This window comes from Rhinolophus sinicus, chromosome 17, assembly GCF_057876585.1.
Source record: "Rhinolophus sinicus isolate RSI-liver-muscle chromosome 17, RSI-T2T, whole genome shotgun sequence".
Classification (NCBI taxonomy): Eukaryota; Metazoa; Chordata; class Mammalia; order Chiroptera; family Rhinolophidae; genus Rhinolophus; species Rhinolophus sinicus.
The window spans coordinates 84,599,688-84,621,843 of NC_142517.1; the positions used below are offsets into that span (position 1 = coordinate 84,599,688).

At 36.4% G+C, this 22,156-nt stretch overlaps 1 long non-coding RNA gene across 2 annotated transcripts in view; it reads right to left on the reverse strand.

Moving 5' to 3' along the window:
• Positions 1-21,916, reverse strand: part of LOC148754823 (uncharacterized) — a 351,795-nt gene extending 329,879 nt beyond the window's left edge. For both annotated transcript variants that reach the window (XR_016019604.1, XR_016019603.1), the window contains exon 1: positions 21,771-21,916. This is a non-coding gene — a long non-coding RNA (uncharacterized LOC148754823). The remainder of the gene's footprint in view (positions 1-21,770) is intronic.
• Positions 21,917-22,156: the final 240 nt, after the last annotated feature.

Consider the following 22,156-nt stretch of genomic DNA (forward strand, 5'->3'; position numbering starts at 1 on the left):
CCTGATTTCACAATTTCTAATTTTATTCACTGCTAAAGGACTCCCGACAAATGAAATTTATGGAGAGGGGGAGAAAGAGAAAGAGAAAGAGAGAGAGAGAGAGAGAGAGAGAGAGAGAGAGAGAGAGAGAGAGAGAGAGAGAGAGCGAGAGAGAAGAGGAGGAGGAGGAGGAGGAGGAGGAGGAGGAGGAGGAGGAGGAGGAGGAGGAGGAGGAGGAGGAGGAGGAGAGGGAGAGAGAAACCCCAAGCTTGGTAAACAATGGTGCACTATAACTTAACCAAGGAGGCAATCCACATGGTCATGAGAGAATTGGTCTCTAGAGAGAGAACATTCTGCAGCTGATGAAGCCTCATTAATAGCCCTTTAGGTATGTCTGTAAAGAAACTTGGACAACGGAATTTTTTCCCATCAGCAGAGTTAGGACAACAAAATATCTGATTAAGAAACTCACTCCACTGTCTGGAAAAAGAGTGAGGATGTATATATAACTTAATGTTCCAGCCTAGCGAGATAATAATGATAACAGGCAATATTAGGGTACAGTTTGCTGACTATAGCAGGCACTGTGCTAAGGATTACCGAAACCTCAAAACAACTTCATGAGATCATTCCTATCATTATGTTGGCTTTGTGGAGAAGAAAACAGGCTTATGGAAGGTAACTCCATTATCCACAGTTAAAAAACTTGTAAGTGATAAAGTCAAAATCCCAAAGAATTTGACTCCAGGGCCAATGGTTATAATTACTCCATTCTAATGAGTATATAGTGGACTCTGACAATTCTTACGCTGCTTCACATTTTCCCCTTATTTCAATGATTCTTTACTGTGAGTGCTTTTGACCCTCAGAAGACATTTGACAATATTTGGAGACTTTTTCTTTTCTTTTTTTTCGCTTGTTGCTCTTAGGAGGTAGGCAGGGATAGTCTACTGCCATCTACTGGGTAGAGACCAAGAATGATGCTAAATATTGTGCAATGCACAGGACAACTCCCAAAAAGAATTATCCAACCCAAAATGTTGATAGTGACACTGTCGAGAAACCCTCCCTTACATGGATGGAAATATTTTGGGGGTTCTTCATTGTATGTTGAGAGTATCAGGTGGTCAAATACACAATACACAAATTATTGGTTCATAAGAAACTACATCTCAACTTGATTGAGATGACATCCCATTGCCAGGAGATTCTAGATTTGAAACTGGATTCAGTAGTTTCAACTGTCATCCATGTGGCAAAAGCTAAGAGCATTTGTGATTATATGTGAATGAAACAATTGGGTATGACACAAGAGTCCTTTAGAAATTATACATGTGGAAAAACAGATGTAGGTACTGTGCATTCACAGAGTGGACCCTTGTGGACATTGGTTATTTTTGCTACCTATAATCATTCCCCTCCCTTTAGTGATGAGAACTTTGTGTTTCTAATTGAACTGTCAATTATAGTGGCCTATGTTTCTAGCCAAAGAAGTGAACGCATGATCCATACATAGTGATACGTCATCCTCCTGGCCCAGAAATTATTCAAGGTGTAGTTACACGGCTAGAGTACTCCAATAGGAATATTTCCTTAGTATTTTTCTGACATGGATATTTTGGAGAAAATTCTCCTCTCCTGAAAGAACCCTGGCAACAGAGTTCAGTTCCAATGCCTGAGATCTGCAGGACAGCCTTTGCTTCCTTTGTGAATTACACCATTTCCTTCCAATCAGTCTTTTCTTTCCTTAAGTTAGATTTCTGCACGTTATTACCCAAAGAATCTTGATGAATACAACATCCTGTGGATATATATGGCTTTTCACAGAACACTAATTACACAATTTTGAAGTCGATTTTTTTCAAATATTTTCTAGGCATAAAAGTTCTATCATTCTCATGGGATTTTGTCTTAACTTTGATCATCATCAAGCAGAATTAGCAGAACACTTGAAAGAAGCTAAGGCTATATTCATCCATTCTGGATACTGCCATGCCACATAATCTACAAATTCTAGTATTTTTAGAAACGCTGGGGCTGCATTCAGAGGCCTCCTGTCACTAACTGAAATCACAGAACAAAGTTCACAGTGATAAAAACAACTTCATAGCACTGACTAACCACAACTTTCTGTGCCTATGCACAGAAAAAAATAATTACAATAAAATAAAATATAGCATCTCCTCTAAAAGCTCTTGCTCCTATGTTTTCATTAAATCTCCTGAAAAAGCTCCATCAATGTTTAACTCTCCATCAAGATCTAAAGTGCACATATTGCCCTGCATCCTTCCCAAATCCTTTACTTTTAAAGTATTCCCTTTTGTCTCTTTCTGTTCGACACTCATACAAAGGAATGTGTAGAAATATCTAGGTACTTTTATGCCATTCCCAAGCAAATTTTAAATAATAGCAAAATACTGACATTTAACACTCCATAAATGTGAGTTGATTTTCTTCTATCATTTTGAATAGGGGATGATGTGAGCTGAACACAAAATCTCATAGTTTCCTGTAAATCCTTTAATCTGTACTTAGTATAATCTTCCCCCCAACCCTATCTATTGGTTAACCACTAAGCTATGTTTCTTTGCAAGCCTAGCTGAATTGTAGTTTTTGAAACAAATGCTAGGTGGGCACTACACGGAAATATAATTTTTTGAGACCAGACAAGAGTTTCCACTGCTTTTCCTTTCACTATAGCTTCATGGCTTTCAGGAGGTTAAATATAAACATACATAGGAGCATGTGGTTTTAGAGGAGATGCTGCATTTTGTTTTAAACAGTTCAAGTAAATAATCTTTATAACTTATTCTTAAATACTAATTTTAATATTCTTGGTATAACACTGGTGAGCATCTTTATCAGATATGGCTTCAGAATTTAATGCCATCTGGATTATTCAAAATATATTTATCCTTTTATTTTAAACCAATCACATATATTTTATGCATAATAACAGAACTAGGTGGCCCAGTAAATCTGCTGGAATACAGAGCTTAAACCCCTGCAGCCATATTATTTTAATTTAAAAATAAAGGTAGAGATTACCATGAGAATAATAAATACTATACCAAAGACACCATGTAACACCTAATAATTTTGCTGGATCAGACACATAAAAGTGAATGTTTATTAAATTATATAATCTACTAATTGACCAATAAATGTAGATAAACAGCCAAGCTTATATAAGCTTATATAAGTTTATATAAATGAATATAAAATTCACTCCTGTTCAGTTTGTCTCTTTTCAATCAACTCCATTCAAGTGAAGTTCAAACAAACTATGGGATGGATGCTATTGAACCAAACACTAATTTTAGTTAACTGTGGTTTTTTGGCTTGTTTGTTTTTGTTTTTGAGTGATATTGTGAAGGAATTTAACTAAAGCAAAATCTTTAGGCCATCCTGAAGAGAATTTGGCATTCTCAAATTGAAAGTTTTAAACATATTGTAGGTACACTAAACTATTTAAAATTCCTCATATCTCCATTCTGCAAGTGCTAGATCATGGTAGATTTCATAGTTCTAAAACTAGTTTTCAAAGTGTAAGATATAAATATAATTAAAATGGTTACGAGACAAGAGCAACCTAATGTATATAGCTTATATTTCTTATAATCTCCGTGGTTCTCCATGTTATGAACTGAATTGTGTCCTCCCAAAATTCATTATGTTGAACCTTAACTCTTAATGTGACTGTATTTGGAGGTAGGGCCTTTAAGGAGATAATTAAAGTTAACTGAAGTCATAGAATAGGGCACTAATCTGATATGACAGGTGCTTTTATAAAAAGAGGAAGAGACACCAGAGATCTCTCTCCCTCTAAAAGGCAGCCATCTGTAAACCAGGACAAGTTTCACCAGAAACCAACCTTGACATCACTTTGATTTTGGATTTCTAGCCTCTGGAACTGTGAGATAACTAATTTTCATTGTTTAACCACTCAGTCTATGGTATTTTGTTATAGCAAACTCAACAGGAAAATACATTCCACATCTGTTTCTGGCTTATTTAGTTATCACTTGCACATATGTTGGCACTTATAATATTTATGCATGCATCAGTTTGTTCATTCTACAAATATTTATTGTATACTAGAAATTGCCTCAATTCCACCATCTTTATTATCTGTATTAGTCAATGTTCTCCAGAGAAACAGAACCAACAGGTGATAGATGACAGATAGATAGATAGATAGATAGATAGATAGATAGATAGATAAGGAAATTTATTATAGGAATTGGTTCACCCAATCACAGAGGATGAGAAGTCCCGGAATCTGCAATCTGCAACCAGGAAGATGGTGGTATCATTCAGTTTGTGGCCAAAGACCTGAAAACCAGGGGGCCGCTGGTATAAGTCCCAGAGTTCAAAGGCCAGAGAAATAAAAGTTCCAACATACAAGGGCAGGAGAAAACGGATGTCCCAGCTCAAGAAAAGAGAGAAATTTCATCCTTCCTTTGCCATTTTGTTCCAGTCTAGTCCTCCCAGTATTGGATTGGGTAATGCCCAATCACATTGATGAAGGCAGATCTCTTTACTCAGTCTAGTGAATCAAATACTAATCTCTTCCTGAAATGCCCTCACAGACACATCCAGAAATAATGTTTTATCAGCTATATGGGTATTGTTTAGCCCACTCAAGTTGACACATAAAATTAACCACCACTTTCTCCAAAAGATTCTGAAATCAGATTCTCCTTCTCCTCGATCAGAGACACTGGAACTAACGCACCGCCTTTCTACTATTCTCCCTTCTTTATAACCACAACATTAGAGAGCTGAGCAATATCCACACTGCAGCCAAAGCAGATCAAAGAGTTACCTTCCTCCACCCATGATCCTCTGTTAAGAAAAAGAAGGAAAAGAAACAACACTTACGGAGGTACTACACTAGATGTTGTGTGCACTTTATTTTACTTAGCAAATAGAGAAAAATCTTCCAGAATTGTATTAGTTTAAGGTTATTCTATAGGATTAGAACTCAAATTGCCAGCAATACTTTTAAGTTTTAAATTTAGAACTTTGGCTTCAAAAGAGGGACTTATTCCATCTCAGCAATAGAGATTTTAACTTCTATAACATCTCTACAGACTGACATGCACCTTGATATTCCATGGTGCCTAAGCTGGAACTTGACTTTTCCAATACCTTATGTAAAAACTGAGCTACTTATGCAGCCCACTGGTGCAAGCTGAAAAAATGAATATGTACAAGATCTGACAATTAAGTTCACGAACTTGTTGCAATGATATTGCTAACCATTTTTTTAAAATTCGGGAATATTGGGGAACAGTGTGTTTTCCCAGGGCCCATCAGCTCCAAGTCGTTGTCCATCAATCTAGTTGTGGAGGGTACAGCTCAGCTCCAAGTCTAGTTCCCATTTTCAATCTTAGTTACAGTGGGCTCAGCCCACCATCCCATGCTGGGAACTGAACCAGCAACCTTGTTGTTAAGAGCTCGCACTCAAATCAACTGAGCCATCCAGCCGCCTGCTAACCTTTTTTAGTATCAGAGGGATTATTATGAATTTGTACCAACTGGACAAACAGTTAACTAAGTTTACTATTTGGAAGTGCTTAATTGGCTGGGTGAAAAAATTAGATGAAAAGGACTTGAACTTTTCGCCAACAATTCATGGTTCTTGCATCACCACAATGCACCAGCTCGCATGGCACAGTCTGTGAGGGACAAATACAAATAACTGTATTGGAACACCCTCCCTAATTACCTGACCTGGCCTCCAATGACTTCTTTCTTTACTCAAAGATAAAGGAAATATTGAAAGGAAGACATTTTGATGACATTCAGGACATCAAGGGTAATACGATGATAGCTCTGATGGCCATTCCAGAAAAAAGTTCCAAAATTGCTTTGAAGGGTAGACTAGGCACTGGCATCAGTGCATAGCTTCCCAAGGGGAGTACGCCAAAGGTGACCATAGTGATATTCAGCATTGAGGTATGTAGCACTGTTTCTAGGATGAGTTCACGAACTTAATTGTCAGATCTCATACAACTAAATATGAAAATGGCTCAAGGTAACCATTTATAGCATTTAAAGGTACATATCATCTGCAGAATGAAAGCTGTTGGAACTTTTTAGTAGCCTTCTTCAATTTTAACTTCCATGGCATCTCCCATTTTCTCTTCAATTAGTGGATGATATATAGCAGCAACCTTGAAATCTGGTCATTTTTGGTTTCTACGTTTAGTTTTATGAGCATTTGGGAATGGTCTATCCCATGGGCATATGCCCATAATTTTAAAATATGCAGTAAATATAAATCTTTGATCTGCATTACACATAGTAACTTGAATAGGTTATATGTGGAACAAATCTTCAGTTCATAAAATAGTACTTATAGCAAGAAACAGAAAAAGCAGTACGTTAACAGATTCTCAGTGTATCTGTTAACAAGTTTAATTTGGACTCCTAAAATACTCATCCCAGGGCATAAATACCAAGAAATATTTTAGGTTTTGCCAAATTTCTGGAGCTCTTTCAAAATTTCACAACAAGCTCTGAATTCTAAGTGATATTTCCCATCCTCTTAATTTGTTTGGGTTGCAAAGAAAATGACATTCCCCAACATATTTCTAACTTAAATTTCTGTTTTCTGCTATGCAAACGTAATTTCTCATTTTGGAGAACTCAGCATTTCTGACTCCAAATAGCTCTCATGGAAGCATTAGCTGTTCATGAAGCCTTTAGTGATGATGCACTTGGTCCAAAGGGCAAAACTAAAATAAATCTGAGTGAGGATAATAGAACTCACATGACATAGCAAGTCCTTAAATAACTGATCTTCATTTAAAAGTTTCATTTCTTTTTGGTTGGTCTACAAAGGAATTAGACTGGTGGAAAGATTATAATAGATTTATTTATTTATTTATTTATTTATTTATTTATTTATTTATTTATTTATGTGTGTGTGTGTGTGTGTGTGTGTGTGTATTTTAATTTCCCAAAAATAGTTTGCTATCTTACTGATCTACTAAGAAGTGGATAAGTAAAAAAACTTAAGAGATGGGGGTGGGGAAAAAAGAAAAAAAAAACAACAGTGCAATTTTTTGAAAGCCTTAAGCGTGTAATAGTTTTCCAAAAATGTTTATGTATCGATTGATTATATTTTTGTTTTAAATGATAATTGTACTAGTCAGCTCTGGCTACCATAGTGAAATACCATAGATGAGGTGGCTTAAACACAGAAATCTATTTCTCACCGTTCTGGAGGTTTTCCAAGATCAAAGTCTGCCAAGGTCAATTTCTGGTAAGGACTCTTCCTAGGTTGCAGATGGCTACCTTCTTACTTTGCCCTCGCAAGGTGAAGAGAGGAGAGAGGAGAGAGGAGAGGGGAGTGGGGAGAAGGAGGGGGGGAGGGGAGGGGGAGGGGAGGGGGAGGGGGAGGGGAGGGGAGGGGGAGGGGGGGGAGGGGGAGGGGGGAGGGGAGGGGAGGGGGAGGAGGGGGGAGGGGGAGGAGGGGGGAGGGGGAGGAGGGGGAGGGAGAGCTCTTCGACATCTCGTCTCATAAGAAACCTAGTCCTATTGGATCAGGGTCCCATCCTATGAGCCTATTTAACTACCTCCATAAAGGCCTTATCACCCAATACCATCCCATTGGGAGTTAGGGCTTCAATACATGAATTGGGAAGCAGGAGAGACATAGTTACTGTTAGTCCAGAAGAATAATGGTTTACCCACCAGAGCCAAAGGGTCTCTGCACAGTGGGTTTGATATGACTTAACTGGCAGCTGAGGAGTTGTTTAGTGGTCAATAATTTAACCTGAATGCTCTTGCACTTTCCCTGTAAGTCAAACAGACTACTTGTTAATAACTTAGAACTTCCCTGGCCTGCTTGATGGACACTGCAAAATTGTGCAACACAGTCCCAAGGAAACCCTTTTATATAAAGACCTATAAACACATGATGCATATTGAACATTTCAATATATTAATTTTTGCAGGCAATTCATGTTCCACAATGGATTATCTTAGATACAAGTTCCACAAAAATATACCCTCAAAAGAAGCAAATCAAATAACAAATATTTTCTGAGCTCCTGTCATGTGAAACCATTACTAACCATTACAAAAGGGCTCTTCCACAAGATTTATATGGCTACCATGTTTCCCTAAAAATAAGACGTAGTCAGATCATCAGCTCTAATGTGTCTTCTGGAGCAAAAATTAAAATAAGACCAGGTATTATATTATATTATATTATATTATATTATATTATATTACATTTCATTATATAACATTACTATATTATATTATATTATATTATATTATATTATATTATATTATATTATATTATATTATATGTGATAAGACCGGGTCTTAAATTATATTAAAATAAGACCAGGTCTTAGATTAATTTTTGCTCCAAAAGACGCATTTAGAGCTGATGGTCTGTTAGGTCTTATTTTTGGGGAAACACAGTATTTCCAATAGTTTGTAGCACCAATAAACACCATACATCCAAAGCTTTGTGTGACGGCCGCATTGTTGCACATGAGATTTTTTTCACTGTGCCCGTTATTACTAATATAAAGTGAAAGGGATGGTGTTGCAAGGAGAGAAATGGATCAGGCAGCAGTATACAATGTATAGAAAGGAAGTATAAGTTCTCCAAATATTTGCTTAAAAGTTCAATAATTTCATCTTCTCTGTTTTTCCTTTCCCACAAAGAAAAGGCCGAAAGGCTAAAGAAAACATTTTGTACTATATGTTTTCCAAGGCTAACTCCATGAAAAGCAGACGTGGTTGTACTTCATCTGGGTTCAAGAGAAGTTTCTCTAATGAGCACCTGTTTCTTAAGTCCTGGTCGCACCATTAGCTAATACTATGAATGTGGGTTAGTCATTTTGCAGTTCTCTCATATATACAGGGCTTTAAATTAAAAAAAAAAAAAAAAATATATATATATATATATATATATATATATATATATATATATATATATCACCAATCTGTTTCAGTTGTGCAATGCTACTGTCTTGTTTTTAAAATTTATCTTTAGTACATGTAAGATGCGGTGACATTAGCCTATAGAATTTTCTACCCTACAGCATGGTCAAAAACTTCATAACAATGTGTCAAAAATTTAATACATGCTGTAACCGTTTAATTCTTTCTCTTAAGAGAAAAAATAGAAACACTTTATGGTAAGAGTTGAAATTTTTTTCTTCTCAGGCTGTATGTGAATAAGAATTAAGTTATTCAGTATCCCAGGTTCTCAATGTGCTGACATATCTCAAGGGAGAGCCTGGACATTTTAATAGCTTCTGTTACACAAAGCCTGCTCAGCATGTATTGTCAGAAAGTGTTACAGTAGTTTTACCCAAATGTTTTTGAGGCCCCAGGGTTTCCCTCTGCAAGTACAGGTGGAAGCATAAGCTCTAAGACTGGGTTTATGTCAAAGATCATATTTTCTCTTTTGTATATACCGAGCTCTAAGAATGAGCTTCTATAAATGTTTATTTGTCCCTTTTTGAAAAACCCTAAAAACTAGGAATTTGGCAATGGATTAAGATTGTGTGCCATAAACAAAATGTTTTCTTTACCCTAAGTCTCCAGACTTCTCATATGCCACATTTTTCAATCTTATTACTTATAATATTTGCTTTTCACTTTCTGAATGTTTCCTCTGGTAAGACATGGCATTTTGTCCTTGAGAAGTGAGTGCAAGTTACTATATTTTCCTTCTCAGCTATTTCATGAGACAGGCTGTAAAATGCCAAGAATAATATAAACTATACAGGAAAATACCATGACGTACTATACCTAGAAATATCTCAGCTTAATAGGTGTTGTGCCATTAATGGTGAATTTTATGAAGGTAAGGAGATGTAAATCTGTCATGTAGAAAAAGATTTACAATAATACCCACTTCAGTGGATGATTTTCATCACAGTTAGGGCCGTCAGGTAACTTGTGTGTTTTCTAGAGTCTCTTTAAGTTATGAAGGCCTCCTCATATTAATCCAAGGTTGGTGTCTTGACCTTCCTGGAGTCAATGCTGATGAGATAGCTTGCCATTCTTCCCTTCCATTATCACTGATGTGATTTCAGTTGGTGGGATGAGTTTTAGTTAAATAAAATTGATTTAAAACACTGGTCAGAAAATTTAATAACTTTTTACAAACAATACATTTTTTTATTGTTGCTGGAGTGTTAATATATGTTCTTTATAACTCATATCTAGACAAAAGACTTCACTTTCAAAATATACACACAGTATATTACTATAAGAAAAGACTTGATTTGTATTTTTACGTTGATTTCACAGCTGTAACAGAAAATTAAATAATAATTTTGTTAGGTATTAATGTGAAGTCACTGGAAAGCAAACCATCTTATTCAGTGAGCTACTCACAAATTTGGCAGAAACCATTGCATTAGAAACAGCACAACTAAAACCAAGTGTCCCAGTCTTATTTTCAATAAAGTAAAAAATTATTTTAACAGAAAAAGTATATATAGACTTTTTTAACTCTTTTGATTACGAATTTGAATTTTTAACTAAAAATTCTAAATAAGTACATAATTATTTTTAAAACCCATACTCTACTCATCTCTATCTATCTGGATACTATAAAAGATATGAAAAGAATGTGGTCTGATTATAATTTGGATTTATATAATATTTATTAAGTATATATGTTTAAGTATTTTAAGTGGGACTTCTAATGCATTGTCTACGTTGGAGTCCTAACTTCACGAGTTTATAAAAGCTACTTATTAGGTAATATACAAAAGTTTAAGGTAAAACTACACAGATATATTTTATATGCTTACGTGTATTCCAGTATATGTAAGATGGAAGTGAAATAGTGAACTGACAGTTTTAGGCACAACTGCTTTCACTGGGACTGGATGCCCATAGTAGGACATAAACTTGACCAGAGGTTGGGGCTCTGAAGACCGCTGGCTGACTGGTAAGTTCCCAAGGGTAAGAACATGAGTGACTCTCTTCCTAGCAAACAGCCATAGAGAGGAGCCTAAAGTGAAGCAAAGCCAAAAATGAAATAAAGCCAAAACTCTGCAGAAAGAAACGTCCTCAGACTATTTTCATTTCCCTCCATTAAAGCTACAATGCCTTCTGTGTGCCTACATATAGTGCAGTTCCCTAGTAAATAAGGGAGGCGAGCAAACAGTGGAGGCCACACTGGAAAGCATCCATGTGTCCTAAAAGTGTAGGATATAGAAAGACCAGTGGAGGCCCAATGGGGCTTTAAGCAAGGAGAGAGTTGCGGGAGGGTGCAAACTAGAAGACAACCTCCCTCTTTGTCCAGGATACAAAGGCATGGAGAGAAAGAGCGTCAGCTCCCTATGTCACTCACTACCCATGTATATGATTTGTGTTTTTAAAACTACATTTATTTATTATTTACAAGACGCGATATGATGGGGGTTAAAACGTACTCCCTTGTGTAACATACTAGAAAAACATTCTCAATAGAGGAAAGTTGATTGGAATTCCCCAGATATGAATATATGTAATATCATAAACTAAACAATGGAGATATTTAAAGGTGACCACCAGGTGGCTGCATGCTAATCAGCACTTAGGATACAGTATTTTCAAAGATTTTTGTAATATGCTTGAAAATATTTAAGATCTTACTTAATTTTTAATTATCGAGTTTTACTAAACCTAATTATAGGTTTCTTCACATATAATAAATGACACATTGTTACTGAAGAAGATATGGTATTAACATACGTAATTAGTATCTTAAACTTCCATTTTCACCTCTCAGTCCAACCCATAATGGAAAACATGTTGTTCACACTTACAAGTAGATTTTAAGCAGTAGCATTTCTCGATGTTTGGCAATGAGCATTTTGGTCCTGACACATAAATTTGTTTTGGGAGATGAAGGACAAACAATAATGAGCAGGTAAGATCTGACAGATTTGTTTATTACATTAGTTATCTTGATAATTTAGATTTATATAAAAACCAATTTTGTCTTCTTATGGTCTGTATACATACATTTCAGTGCAAATGCTAATTATTTAAATTTCTATATATTCAGTGAAGAAAAAGAATGTTCATCTATCTTCGTATAAATTTGCTTTCATATTTAAATAGACATAAAAACAGTACAAAAGGACATAGATATAGTCTAAATCTACTGTCCTAGGAGAAGCACCCTCTTAAATGAGGGTACACAAATGCAGCTTGTTATACCTTATTTTAGAGATTCACAATACTATGTTTGCACTTTAAAGTTTCTGGAAAATTATGCTGAAAAGAAACCCATTTCACTAAACCAGGACATTGACAATTCATTTAACCATAAAGCTCTTCTTAAAACTTTATTATCAAGACACTTTGAAATGCTACTCTGCTAATATCATTTAAAATTTGTACATCAATATGGGCCTTGAGAGAATGTTTAATAGAGAAAATACTTGCAAATAGTTTAGACATACAAACACAATCCTAAATATTATATTGAACCTGTTGATTCGATTGAAGTAGTTCTCTTTTGACTTAGGATACTCATGTAAACCCTAACTTCGTTTCTGTGTAATCCCAAGAAGCCAGTGTTAAAATAAAACATTCACAGACATCAATACATGAAAAATGGATAAATGAACCACATTGCATAAACCTTTCTAGGAACACTGTTCTTTCAAACCATTAACTTACCTAGAGCAGGAAATAACACCACATAATTAGCAAGGCAAACAGTATTTTGCTTATTGCCAATAATACCACTTCCAGTTATAATTAAGTGGAAAACCTCTAATCACTATTCATAAATTTCCCATCCCAACATACCCACAAGATCCCATGTATATATTAAGGAACTAATATAGCCTTCTCTATACAATAACACTCAGAATTATAAATATTTTACTGAATTTGAACTTTGAATTTGATTTTTTAACCAAAGCAGCTAATTCAAACTTTAAACAATCTAATACTTAACAGAAATCCTTCAAGTCTGACTCTGAGGGGTCCAAGGATTATATCCAGAGGGCCTGTACACCATCTGAGATTTTACACAATCGTATATATGACATATCAACATTTTTTTTATTGTGATGGGGTTCATAATTTTAATATTCAGGCAGCCTAATAACTTATACCAATATTCCATAGATAAGTTCAGAAACAACCGAGAGATAGAAACAGGAGTCAGGTAAAGGACACTCCCAACTTACTACCGATCAAGTTGTTTAATGAATGTGGAGATTAGAAGTTGCGCGGGGAACAGAAACCTAGGCTTTGAGACGGCAAAATGGAGCTGCTGAACTTGAGTCCATTTAGTGAAAGAGTGGCTGGAAAACCTCTATCTAGCAATAAAGAGAGAAGATAGGTAACTAAGGGGTATTTAATACGGGACTGGATGAGAAAGATTGATGATGACGATGACGACTAACAATAACAGTAACACCGCTACTAAAATCTCCCTTGGATATTTGTCATCATAAATCTACTCTTACCTTGGGGTCACCAACACCACAGTTGGGAAAACCAGAAACTGAAAAATTAAAATAGACCCTATTATTTACATACCTGGTGCCCAGCTGAAGCAAATGCACATCCTCTTTGGAAACAAAACTTTAATCCAGGTCCCAAAACACTACAAATTAAGTACAGTTCACAATCAAAACTTAACAAATAAACAAGGAAAGAATCCATGAGGGAAAGTCAGTTGAAACAATAAAACACAGCTTCAGATTCCCCAGTAACTTCAGAAGATATTAGTGTAAGACACAGAAACTAAAACAACTACCTATAAAATATTTAAAGAAAATTAATCTCTTCTTTGATTTCTTAGCTGCACTATGTCCATCTTTTTGCCTAATAAAATCCATCCCAGAATATGTCATGAGATCCAGGGATTGGCAACTATAGCCCATAGGCCAAATCTTGCTGTACCTTCATTTACATATGTCTATGACTGCATACGACCAATTTGAATAGTCATAACCAAATATGTATGGACTTCAAAACCTAAAATACTATACTATCTGGCCCTTTACAGAAAAAGTTACAAAACCCTAGACTAAAACATTTAAAGACACTCAAATAATTAAAAAATGCCAATAACAGAGAGCCCCACATTTGATTACAAACTCCTCTGTATAATCATATACCTGTAGCAAAATTACAGTTCCCACTGTAGAGTACTCAAGATATTAAAGACTGTTAAAATCCCCCAAAATTTCTTTTGTCAAATGTGGATATAGCAAACATTTTTTTCCAACTCTATGGTTGCTTTCCTTGATTGTTGTTATTACTTCATTAAAAAGTAAATTATATTTTTAAGAATTTGTAATGTAGAAAAATGTGAGATTTTCTATTTTTACCTACGTATTAATAATTTCTTGCACTCTTCATTGCTTTTCAAAGATCTGAGAATTCGCCTGGCACCACTTTCTTCTACCTGAGGAATTCCTTTGACATTTCTTATGCAGGTCTTCTGCTAATAAAATCTCGACACTGTTGCTTGTCTGAAAATGATTTTGTTTTACCTTAATTTATTAAGGATATTTTCAGTGGATTTAGATTTCTAAGTTCACAATGTGTTTTGTTGTGTTTTGTTTTACCAGCACTTTTAAAATGTTATTCTATTGCTTTGTGGCTTGCCTTCTTTCTGATGAGAAGGTGGTAATTCTTATCTTTATTCTGGGTTTTACTGTCTTTCTGTAAAGAGTGTTGAACTTTGTAAAATAACTTATGGGTCAGCTTTATCCTTTTGAGATTTGTCTTTAAGCTTTGTGAGGACAAGTCAAGTGCATTCCTTATTCTCGGTTTTATCAGTGCTAGTGAGGCTTGATTCTTCTATGATCTTTATTAAACACCCCAGGTGTTCAGTTAGGTGTCTCCAATTTGGCTGGTTAAAACATGCATATCTCTTAGCCTTATGCAAATCTGAGAATTATTCAAATTACAGCACCTCAAGAGTCTGTACTTGGCCTCATACAGTCTCACACATGCCCAGATTAGTATTATGCGACAGATTCAAAGAGAATCTTCTCCACATCGTTCCTTCCTCTCCAATACTCTGCCCTCCACATTCTGGCCATTCAGTCTCCCTGAATTCCAATCTCTGTCTTCTCAGCTCAGCAAGACGCTGTGCTGTGCTCAGATCCCAATGCCCCTTCCCCTCACACACATGCATATATTGGGCACTTTGCAGAAGAGCATCCAGGAAAAAAGACAGGGAAATCATAGGGTTCATCATGCTTATTCTCCTTTTTCCATATCACAGTACTGTGCTACCTTTTGTCCAATGTCTGAAAACACCACTTTCACATATTTTGTCTGCTTTTCTGTTTATGGTGGAGGGAAAGTGGTACAGTTACTCAAACTTGGCCAGAAATAGAAGTTAGCAGTTTGTGTTTATCATGACAATGGGCCTCCAAATTCCAGCCTGTGGAGTTTTTCGGAGTCCTCCTAAAATACCTTCAAAATCCTGGCATATGGGTGCAAATAATGGTTAACCCATCACACAATAATTGGATATTTCAGTTTCCAAATAGTGGGAGATTTCCTGCTTATTTTATTTTTATTCATTTCTAACTTAATTCCATTGTAGTCACAGAATTTAGTCTACATGATTGCCTTCATTTTAAATATATTTAAATTTGGGTACCTTTTTCCCTTTCAGTTTATGCTGGTGCTTCTTTCAGGATACTTGAAAGACAAAAGAGTGGTAAATAAAGGTTGCACATTGTGAGCTAAATGGTAGCTTCAGCTAGCTTCCAAGAAGTTGATGTGACAGAAAGAATTTCATTACAAAGTGGAAATTTTAGGAAGAATCCTTAACTCAGCAGGCATCCATTTCTCCTCTCTGTACAAAAATTCAAGTGGCTTCTCCCAACACTAGCCCCTAGGCATCATGAGATCTGAGAGAGATAGCTAAGAGTATTATTTTTTTGCTTTCAATCTCTCTCGGGAATATTATAATTGCATCCCTTCTTGGGTGCCCGTCCCATTTGCCTCTCTCTCTCTACTTTTCCATTTAGTACCTGTTTCAGCCATATCCTCCCTGCCATGGTATGGCTCTCTGGTTTGAATCTAGTGCTTACCCACAAAGCAAACAACAAACAGACTTGCCAATGTCTCACTTATCTCCCATTCCCAGGAAAATACCTCAGAATTTTTCAGGTAAATATCACAGACTATCTTTACAGTTTCCCGATGGGACTTCATTCACACTTCGCCCTAATTTAGTTTGGTGGCATAAAGTTATGCCCTACTCCCAAAGTATCTTTAGAAATGTGCCCAAAGTTAATGGTTGGGACAGTATGTCTTTTTCATTGATATCTTCTACTGACATGTGCAAATTTGACCTTGGTCCCAGGATAAACAGATTAGACAAAACAAATAAACAACTATTGGGCCGGCCCAGTGGCTCAGGCGGTTAGAGCTCCATGCTCCTAACTCCGAAGGCTGCCGGTTCAATTCCCACATGGGCCAGTGAGCTTTCACCCACAAGGTTGCCGGTTCAACTCCTTCAGTCCCACAAGGGATGGTGGGCAGCGCCCCCTGCAACTAAGATTGAACACGGCACCTTGAGCTGAGCTGCCGCTGAGCTCCCGGATGGCTCAGTTAGTTGGAGTGCATCCTCTCAACCACAAGTTTGCCAGTTCGACTCCCACAAGGGATGGTGGGCTGTGCCCCCTGCAACTAGCAACTAGCAACGGCAACTGGACTTGGAGCTGAGCTGCGTCCTCCACAACTAAGACTGAAAGGACAACAACTTGACTTGGAATAAAGTCCTGGAAGTACACACTGTTCCCCAATAAAGTCCTGTATCCCTTCCCCAATAAAAAAAAAATCTTAAAAACAGCTATATACACCTTCCCTTATCATATTTGATGTATTTAATTGATGAAACCAGCCTTTCAAAAGTCTCCACCATCTATTTTATTATGAAATGTTTTAATTTTCCATTCCAATTTTCAATGAGAACACAGCTCACTGAATCAAAGAATGTGTTATGTTCACGTAATATTATATTTTTTGGTTCTTTCTTGTTCATTAGTAGCAGTAACATGTTTTTTTTGTTGTTGTTGTTGATCAAAAGGAACATCTCGGTGGGTCAAATTGATAGAGAATTTTCTGTTCAAAACTTTTAAGTGCATTCTTACAGTTCCCTCTCTTACAGGATATGCAAAGCCTGGCATAAATACACATACATTGATCCCAGTCAGCACCCATTTATAGCCCATAGGAATTTCATTGACAAGAAACCCATTTAGTCCACTTGTCTGCTGTATGGAAGGTGGGCCTTGTCCTCAGGAAATTCTGCCTACAATGATTTTTGAGTGATTTATTACCTGTGAACATTGGTCTCCTCAGGTACATAGGGATTATATTGTCATTGGGCCTGACCATGCATGATATGGGCACCTGTGTTTCATTTCATGAAACCAAGTGTCTCATTTTAGGGCTCTGAAGCCTCATTTATCCTTTTCCTCTCACACTTCACTTATTTTAGGTTTTTGTACCATTGTCAACTTATCAGAGACTTCCCTGACTGCTTCATATGTGTGAATGTTATTTTCATCTACCTTTTCATGCACTCCGCCACCATTCACAGCATGCTCTAGCTCCATTATCCTGCTTTATTTTCTTCTGAAGCATCTTATCACAGCTAAATTATTACATTTATTTGTTTATCACCACTTCCTTCACTAGAATGTAAGCACCATCCTAACAAAAACGTGTCCTTGTTTGTTCACTGCGGAGTCCTGGTACCGAGAGGCCCAGCCTATAGTAGATAAATATTTGGTGGTTGAATGAAGGAATATTAATAAGCACAGGAATTTTTCCAGCTGAAAATCATCCTTACAAATTCATGAATTGGAACCGCAGTAGTTGTTGCCAAAGCCTGTACTCCCACTGGCCTAATGAAAGGCAAAAGCTCTCCAGATACGGTTATTCCCCAGTGTGCACATGTTTCACCCCTTGAGTGGCATCTCTTTATGCTACTACATCTTTTTCTGCAGTAATGGGATATGCCCCTAGTGATTTTATTTACCTTTTTACTATTTCAACACTCTTTCAGGAAGGCATAACTGAGCTAAATTCTTAAATTGGTCCTCTTCTTCTTCTTTCAAATATAAGATTATTTCTGGATCTCGCTACCTCCATTCCTTTTACTTTGATTTCCCGTACACATATTTATTTCCCTAACGTATTTCTCTATATTTTCCCTGTGCGGGTAGTGAAAGGGGTAAAGCCAGTAAGTTCTATGTCTGCTACAATCATCTGTTGCTTGAACAAATCTTTCCAACTTCACCTCCTTCTGTGTAACATTGGTAAACTGCAAATGCATGGACCCCAGAGCCAGACCACCTAGATTCCAAATTCCAGCTCTAAAATTTATTAACTGCATTGCCTTGGACAAGTTCCTTAATCTCCCTGTGCCTTAACTTCCACAGCTATACAATAGAAGTAATAATAGCACATTTCCCATGTAGAATTATTTTAAGGATTAAATGACTTAATATATATATATATATAAAAGTTCGGAACAACACTTGACACATAGTAGGCACTCTATAACAGGTAGCTATTTTTATAATAATCTCATACAGGAGGTATTTATCAGACAAACAACTTACCCAGGTTTGGGCTCAATCTAATAAGGTCCTGAGATGCTTCCATTTGATCTCTCTCATCCTTTCCTTAGAACATTGGTTCTCAAAGTGAACTTCCCTGACCAATAGTATCAGCTTCACCTGGGATTTATGAGCAATCCAAGCTCTTAGGCCCCACCCCAGACCCCCTGCTGAGAACCTCCAGGGGTGGAGCCAAGCAATCTGTTCTAACCAGCCATCCATGTGATTCTAACGCACCCTCTAGTTTTAAAACCACTGTCTTAGTTTCCTAATCCAATGAAATTTTTTATTATGTTCTCTCAACAAGCAGTAACCCTGTAAATTTATGCCATTGAAAATTATGCATTTTTTCCCTTATGCTTATCTTCCTGGTCTTTTACTTTCCAATCTGTTCAAATTCTCCGAAACCATCTGGTATGGCTATTACACCCTTCTATAAGGTAGTTCCCCAAATACTCATTCTCCTCTTGTGTCCTACTTCAGAGATTATGATTTAATTGGTCTGGGTGTGCCTTGGCCATCAGAATTTTTAAAAGAGGGTTTCTAATATGCAATCAGAGTGAGACACCAATCTATACCCCTATTTTGGCACAACTGATTCTGAGTTTCCTTTTCCTGGATCTCAATATGAGAACAGTGTTTCCCAACCTGACTTAAATTACTTAGATCCCTGATAAAAACACAAAATTCTAAGTTCCCATCCCAATCCCAATAAATCAGAATCTTCAAGAAAGCCCCAGGAAGTGTTTTGTTGTTGTTGTTGTTAATAAGCACCCCAGGTGATTCTTCTCATTATGACAATTTAGGAAAGAATGATACATCAACAATAAAGAAATATGTATGATTCTTGCTACTATTCATTGAAGGATAAGATGTCTAAAATAGTACACAAAACTAGAAATACACCTCTTAGCTTTCACATAGTTTTGTCTTTTTAGTCATTAATTATAATATCATACACAAAATAATTATTCTATCTAACTACCAAGGAGGAAAGTATGTAATTTGGATATGTTTTTTAGAAAGAAAACAAAACTTCAGAGTATTTTCAGCAAGAATGGAACCTAAATTCCCTGCTAGCCTTGAAAGGAGATTTGATTACTTGCTAGCTCACTTAGGAAAAACGACCGAGTTCACTATCCCATGCATAAACACGTCCACTACTAATTTGAAAGAAAAAATTTAAATTAAAACGAGCACTTATTTTAAGTGAAATAAAGGTTCATTTAACAATTATAACCTTACTGGTTATATGATAATTAAATACCAATTAATTAATACAAAGCTAGCATTTGTGAGGTTAAATAATTATTTGGCAAGAAAGATTACAAAATCCAAACTAAAACACCAAGAAATTTAATTTGTTAAAATTACCATAACACTTGCACAGTGTCTCTTTGGAATTAATTAGACAGAACTGTGTGGTACTGACATTACAGGGTAACTTTGTGTATTTCTAATGCAATAAATGTGGTTTTATCAATTAAATGCATAGCTCTTAGTATTTAGCTTATAATATTCATGTTGCTAAGTGCCAAGAAATACATTCATTAGGTCATGTGATTTAACTTATCATAAAATTTCTTCTGCTTTATAGATGCTTAAAATATCTGAATTCATTACCCTAGATTTAGGACTCATTCTGAGAAAATAGCTTCCATGTTTCGCTTGAAAATTTAATCGTAATTGAGATCATTTGGCTCAGGCATAAATTCATCTGTAGTCAGGCTTAAAGATCATGACTACCTAAAGAATATAAGATATTTCCCCTTGAATTATTCAACAACTATGGCTGTGTCAATCTGTACAAATTTAAAAATAGGAACGGTTCAGAAAGCACCTATCTGTTCTAGCTATCAAATATTAAAGCATAATGTACAGATAATAATAATAACTTATCAAAACTGCTTTATGCAAAATCCAAAATATAAATGAATTACTTAGATATTTTTAACCAGAGGAAAAGTGATATAGTTTAGCTCTTTTTAATATTGGACTTAAGGGCTCCTGGAATCATTGTGAAATCTACTCTGCTTACCTTCCTAGCCCTTTCTAGCCCCAATTGATTCCTACCAAGATGCTTTGAGTCTTCCACCACCATCTTTCCACCTAATCCCCAACTGCAGCCCATCCTTTTATCGAAACATTCTTCTGTGTCCTCTTCTCCCTTCTATCAGGGAGATAGAGAAAAATCGCAGGCTCAAAATGGTGTCACTCATGCTAAAAGTCCATGATACCTAACCTAGATTTAATACCTGATTTAACTGAAGTTTCAGCCTCTCCCAAAAGTGTAATCTTAATCAACCAGTTCGAAATTTTCTAGTCAAGCACCAGTGAAAGAATCTGTCTGTAGTCCCTCTCCATTCCCCCAAAATGAAAGAAAAGGCAATGTGCAAAATAAAAACCCTTTTGGTTCTCTTCCCCCCAAGAAAAGATGCCCCGGTCCAAAAGGAATCCTTTCTTTTCTTTTGCTAATAGCTCCCTTCTCCTACCTATCTTCCATTTTGTACAACCTCTGGGAGCACCATTCTCACTCCTGGATGGGATGCTGCCTGGTTCATGAATCACTTAATAAAGCCAATTTTTTTGTCTGATGTGTCCTTGGCGATTTCATAAGAATTTCTTGTAAATAAAAGTTTTGTGTGTGTGTGTGTGCTACAAGCCCTAGTGAGAGAGTTTGTCAGAGTGTGCGAGTCTCTGAGTTATCTCACTTGGCTATCTCCAGCTTGCCAATTTGCTCTTACTGAGGTTGCTTCCATTTGCCATTATGTGGCACCACAAGGCGGGTTCTGAGTCACCACCGGTAATTACATGCTTCAGTAGAAACTTAGATCCTGCATCCTCAGGAGAGTGGATAAGCTGTCATGAAAATTTAAAAATAGAGACTCAAACCTGTGGTCTCTCAAAAAATCTACAGGCAGCTTTCAACAGAAGTGAACGTGCTCCAAACCTAGCAGCTTTCACAAAAAATGAAGAGTAAATGTATCCATGTTAGTGTTTTATGGAAACATCCGCCCCATCCCCCCAAAAAAGTCATAAATGAAATGACTTTCTGAAAGTACAGTGCTGAAAGTACTCCCAGAGGGTACTATACTATATATAGACCTTGAGTAGCATTTACCCTCCATTCACACCGCTACCCTTTCTCCCAAAAGAAAGTCACTGACTAATAACGATTTTACTCACTCGTTTGGGTTAAAAGTTTGCCGCTTTGCAGGCAGGTATGTTGAGCATATTGAGATATTTCTGAGAGAAAGTGATATCTGAGTAACATTCCTTGCAGACGTTCCTTTCAGTGTTCTTCAAATGAGCTCGATTTTAAGCACGGCGCGTTTTGTTGCTCAAAGCAGAGTCTGGAAGTAAGTCAAGATTTCACAAATCCTGTACAGAGGTATGTAATTTAAAATTTGACATTTTTCAGAAATGTGTAAGGATTCAAGTCAAATCTAGTTTGTTCTAAATCACTCTGCCTAACCCTAGGGAAAATGAAATAGAGGCAGAATTCTTTAACATTAGGGAAGAGAAATAGTCATAGCTGTATCTACAAGAAGACATATATAGCAAAAATGAAA